Below are 6,000 nucleotides of genomic sequence, written 5' to 3'. Positions count from 1 at the left end.
GGGGTTCAAAGATAATACTCCCAGAGTGATGTGCTCTGTAGGAAGGACCAGCAAATATTTTTGCAATAATACAAGCCACCACAGAATCTTTGACTCCTCTCATACCATCAGATCTCAGATTCCATCCATCAGGAAATCCAGTAGGTTCTCTCTCTTTTTTTTTTCCTCAGACAGGGTCTCACTCTGTCACTTAGTCTAGAGTACAGTGGTGCCATCACAGCTCACTGTAGCCTTGACCTCCCAGGCTCAAGCAATTCTCCCATCTCGGCCTCCCAACATGCTGTGTCCCTGTAGTTTCTATCTTCAAAATAGATCCAGAATGCAACGATTTTTCATCACCTTTGATACCCTTCCCTTGTTCAACATAGCACCATTTAGTGCCTAGAGTATTTATTACAGTAGCCCCCAACTGTGCTTCTGCCTTGGCTTCCATACTGCCTGTTCTTAACTCAGCAGTCTGGACGATGCTGTGGAAATGTAATCCAGATCATGTCACCCTTCTTCTTAAAACCTTCCTACATATCTCCATTTCTCTTAAATAAAAGTCAGTCTTTACAACAGGCAATGATCTACAACAGCAGCACCAGGGAGTGGTTTTGTGGAAGACAATTTCTCCACTGATGGTTGGGGGTTGACTGAATGGTTTCTGGATATAACTGTTCCACCTCACATCATCAGGTTTTAGAGTCTCATAAGGAGTACATAACCTGGATCCCTTGTATGCACAGTTCATGATAGGATTTGAGCTCCTATGAGAATCTAATGCCTCCACTGATCTGACAGGAGGCAGAGCTCAGACAGTAATGCTCTCTCTCCTGCCACTCCCCTCCTGCTGTGCAGCCTGATTCCTAATGGGCCACAGAGGGGTCTATGGCCCAAGGGTTGGGGACCCCTGGTCTATGAGACTTTACATTATCTGTCCAACATTCCTCATGTCCTTCTTGACTTCATTCCCTGATATCTGCCCCCCACAACTTCAATCCAGTTGGATCACATTTACCTTCCTGCTTTTCTTCCAATCATAGGTACACTCCAGCCTCAGGGCCTCTGCACTCGTTCCTTTTGCTTAGAAACCTTGTCCTTCGAATCTGTGCTGGGCTTACTCCTTCCTGTTCTTTAGGTCTTCAGTGTACCTTCTCAAGCCTACCTCAGTCACCTCATATAAAATTTTAGCTCCTTACCGCATATTAATTTCTGCTATGAAATGATACATTGATTAACAACATCCTATTAATGAAGCAGAGTACAATATTTATTGCATTTTAACTTACTACCTAATTTACTTACTAATTATTCTTATTGTTACACTCTGCTAAAATGTAAGCCTCACAAATACAGGAAACTTTGTCTATTTCATTCCCTAGTGAATCCCAAGGTAGGGGCATCTAGAACCCTAAATATGACTAGTTAGACCCAGAGCAGAACAGTGTTGAGCATATAAGTGACTCAATATTTGTTAAATAAATGAATTCAGTGAGTGAATGAATCTTGCACAATTTTCTTTCTCTGCCTCATCAATTTTTCTCCTTAACACTGTAAAATTTAACTGTTCTGTCACTTAGGAGGTATTCCAATTAAGTATCTATAGCTGATATCAAAATGTCTTGTTCTTCATTAAACTTTATACCCTTTAATTTCCCAAAGGAAAAATAATAAGGATCGGATCAAGTGAAATTGAGACTCATTTTGGCAGAGCAAAAGTTTTGCTATTTCTTTAACAGCATTACAACAGTAACACTAACGTTTCAAACACTTGGGTGTTTTGTCAAGATTTGAGTCAGTGACAGGGGTTGAGGGGAAGAGGTGGGGGCAAGTGTTTTCAAACCAATGCTTAAGTCTTAGAGACTTTCTTAAAGAAACCCCAAAATTATTTATCTAGAAAGAATGGTGCCTTAATTATAACCATTTATGAAAGCAATAGCGGATATATATATATATAAAAAAAACTATCTCAGAAAGAAAAATGATAAATGCATATATTTCCAGATAATACTAAGTTATTTTTTTTATTTTGAATAAGACCCTAGAGTTAAACTGAGTTATTTTTGCAGCTCCACAGTCTCCATGGAGGAAAACCAATTTTTTTGGTTATTGTCTCCTTTATAATCTTTTCTAAATCAGTTGAGCCAGTCTCTCATTACTATTTCAAATGCCATCATTGATAAAGTCTCATTCAATTGCTCCATATAGTAGCAGATACCAAAATAACCAGAGTGGTATGAATATTAAACCAAAAAGTTATAGGTAGAATTAGTACAGAGAAAATAAAATTGTGGTAGCAGCCACATTGGTTCCGCATATAACGGGCAAGGTCCATGGATAGATTATTAGAATTGACTGACTGAGACCAAATGCTTGTTTTCTTCATAACCAGAAACACATAAAATGAAAATATTTCAATGAGGATGGAGGAGCTATTGGGCAAAAGGTACCAAGTCATCAAAATGTACAATGGTCATACCATGAACAGTCTATAATTACAAAGACAAACTGTTCACCCAAAATTCATGGTCCTCCTTTGAGAATGCACAGCTGTTACTAGAAAGTGCCTGTCCAGCAAGACTCTCTTGTAACCACTTGGAGCCCTGTGACAAGGTCTCATCAGTGGAATGTAAACAAAAAGGATGGCATCCAACAAAATGGGGGCCACATCTTGGCAATGTGATTAAGAAGCAAGTACCTTCCCCTAATCCTTCCTCTTCTGCTAGCTGGAAGCAGACTTGGAGGCCCTAGGGGATGGGCACCCAAGGATGGAAGGGGCCTGGGTCTGTGGATCTCCATAAAGGGAAAGCTCAAAGTCTAAAAACCTCAACTGGACTGTTATATTTTAAAACATTCAAATTTGGAAAAGAAAAGTCATGAACATATTCATTTACAGCATTATTTATAACAAAAATGGAAATAAACCTTAATAGCAAGAGATTCATTAAGAAAATCATGGAGTTGCTTCCAATATGGCCAAATAGGAAGAGCTCCAATGTATATCTCCCAGTGAGATCAACATAGAAGATGGGTGATTTCTGCATTTCCAACTGAGGTACCCGGTTCAGCTCATTGGGACTGGTTGGACAGTGGGTGCAGCCCACGGAGGGTGAGACAAAGCAGAGCAGGGAATCGCCTCACCCAGGAAGTGCAATGGGTCAGAAGATTTCTCTTTCCTAACCAAGGAAAGCCGTGAGTGACTGTACCTGGAGGAATGGTACACTTCTGCCCAAATACTGCATTTTTCCCATGGTCTTCACAACCAGCAGACCAGGAGATTCCCTCCTGTGCCTGGCTCAGCAGGTCCCACACCCACAGAGACTTGCTTGCTGCCAGTGCAGCAGTCTGAGATCGACCTGGGATACCAGAGCTTGGTGGGGGTGGAGATGGGGGCGTCCACCATTGCTGAGGGTTGCATAGGTGGTTCTATGCTCACAGTGTGAATGAAGTGGCAGGGAAGCTCAAACTGGGTGGAGTCCACCACAGCTCAGCAAGGCCTACTGCCTCTCTAGATCCCACCTCAGGGGACAGGGTATATCTGAATGAAAGGCAGCAGGCAGCTTCTGCAATTTAAACATCCCTGCCTGACAGCTATGAATAGAGAAGTAGTTCTCCCAGCAAAGTGTTTGAGCTCCAATAATGAACAGACTGCTTCTTCAAGGGGACCCCTGACCGCCATGTAGACTGACTGGGGGACACCTCCCAGTAAGGGCCGACAGACACCTCACACAAATGGGTGTCCCTCTGGGACAAACCTTCCAGAGGAAGGCCAGGCAGCATTGTTTGCTGTTCTGCACCCTCCGCTGGTGATACCCAGGCAAACAGGGTCTGGAGTATACCTCCAGTGAATTCCAACAGACCTGCAGCTGAAGAGCCTGTCTGTTAGAAGGAAAACTAACAAACAGAAAGAAATAGCATCAACATCAACAAAAATGACATCCACACCAAAACCCCATCTGTAGGTCACCAATATCAAAGACCAAAGGTAGATAAAACCACAAAGATGGGGATAAACCAGAGCAGAAATGCTGAAAATTCCAAAAACCAGAACATCTCTTCTCCTCCAAAGGAACACAACTCCTCACCAGCTAGGGAACAAAACTGGACAGAGAATGAGTTTGATGAGTTGACAGAATGAGGCTTCAGAAGGTGGGTAATAACAAACTTCTCTGAGCTAAAGGAGCATGTTCTAAACCATTGCAAAGAACCTAAAAACCTTGAAAAAAGTTAGACGAATGGCTAACTAGATAAACAGGGTAGAAAAGAGCTTAAATGACCTGATGGAGCTGAAAACCAAGGCACGAGAACATTGTGGCGCATGCAGAAGCTTCGATAGCCGATTTGATCAAGTGGAAGAAGGGATATCAGTGACTAAAGATCAAATTAATGAAATAAAATGAGAAGACAAGATTAGAGAAAAACGAGTGGAAAGAAACGAACAAAGCCTTCAAGAAATATGGGACTATGTGAAAAGACCAAATCTACATTTGATTGGTGTACCTCAAAGTGATGGGGAGAATGGAACTAAGTTAGAAAACACTCTTCAGGATATTACCCAGGAGAACTTCCCCAACCTAGCAAGGCAGGCCAACATTCAAATTCAGGAAATACACAGAATGCCACAAAGATACTCCTCAGAAGAGAAACCTGAAGGCACATAACTGTCAGATTCACCAAGGTTGAAATGAAGGAAAAAATATTAAGGGCAGCCAGAGAGAGAGGTCAGGTTACCCAAAAAGGGAAGCCAATCAGACTAACAGCAGATCTCTTGGCAGAAACCCTACAAGCAAGAAGAGAGTGGGGGCCAATATTCAACATTCTTAAAGAAAAGAATTTTCAACCCAGAATTTCATATCCAGCCAAACTAAGCTTCATAAGTGAAGGGAAATAAAATCCTTTACAGACGAGCAAATGCTGAGAGATTTTGTCACCACCAGGCCCACCTTACAAGAGCTCCTGAAGGAAGCACTAAACATGGAAAGGAACAACCGGTACCAGCCACTGCAAAAACATGTCAAATTGTAAAGACCATTGATGCTAGGAAGAAACTGCATCAACTAACGAACAAAATAAACAGCTAACATCATAAAGACAGGATCAAATTCACACATAACAATATTAAACTCAAATGTAAATGGGCTAAATGCCCCAATTAAAAGACACAGACTGGCAAATTGGATAAAGAATCAAGACCCATCAGTGTGCTGTATTCAGGAGACCCATCTCATGTGCAGAGGCACACATAGGCTCAAAATAAAGGGATGGAGGAAGAACTACCAAGAAAATGGAAAACAAAACAATGCAGGGGTTGCAATACTAGTCTCTGATAAAACAGACCTTGAACAAACAAAGATCAAAAGAGACAAAGAAGGCCATTACACAATGGTAAAGGGATCAATTCAACAAGAAGAGCTAACTATCCTAAATATATATGCACCCAATACAGAAGCACCCAGATTCATAAGGCAAGTCCTCAGAGACCTACAAAGAGACTTAGACTCCCACACAATAATAATGGGAGACTTTAACACCACACTGTCAACATTAGACAGATCAATGAGACAGAAAGTTAACAAGGATATCCAGGAATTGAACTCAGCTTGGCACCAAGCAGACCTAATAGACATCTACAGACTCTCCACCCCAAATCAACAGAATATACATTATTGTCAGCGCCACATCGCACTTATTCCAAAATTGACCACATAGTTGGAAGTAAAGCACTCCTCAGCAAATGTAAAAGAACAGAACTTATAACAAACTGTCTCTCAGACCACAGTGCAATCAAACTAGAACTCAGGATTAAGAAACTCACTCAAAACTGCTCAACTACATGGAAAATGAACAACCTGCTCCTGAATGACTACTGGGTAAATAACGAAATGAAGGCAGAAATAAAGATGTTCTTTGAAACCAATGAGAACAAAGACACAACATACCAGAATCTCTGGGACACATTTAAAGCAGTGTGTAGAGGGAAATTTATAGCACTAAATGCCCACAAGAGAAAGCAGGAAA

Source organism: Macaca mulatta, chromosome 9 (genome assembly GCF_049350105.2).
Source record: "Macaca mulatta isolate MMU2019108-1 chromosome 9, T2T-MMU8v2.0, whole genome shotgun sequence".
NCBI classification, from domain to species: domain Eukaryota; kingdom Metazoa; phylum Chordata; class Mammalia; order Primates; family Cercopithecidae; genus Macaca; species Macaca mulatta.
The sequence above is the reverse complement of the archived record's forward strand: the minus strand, read 5'-3'. Positions refer to the sequence as shown.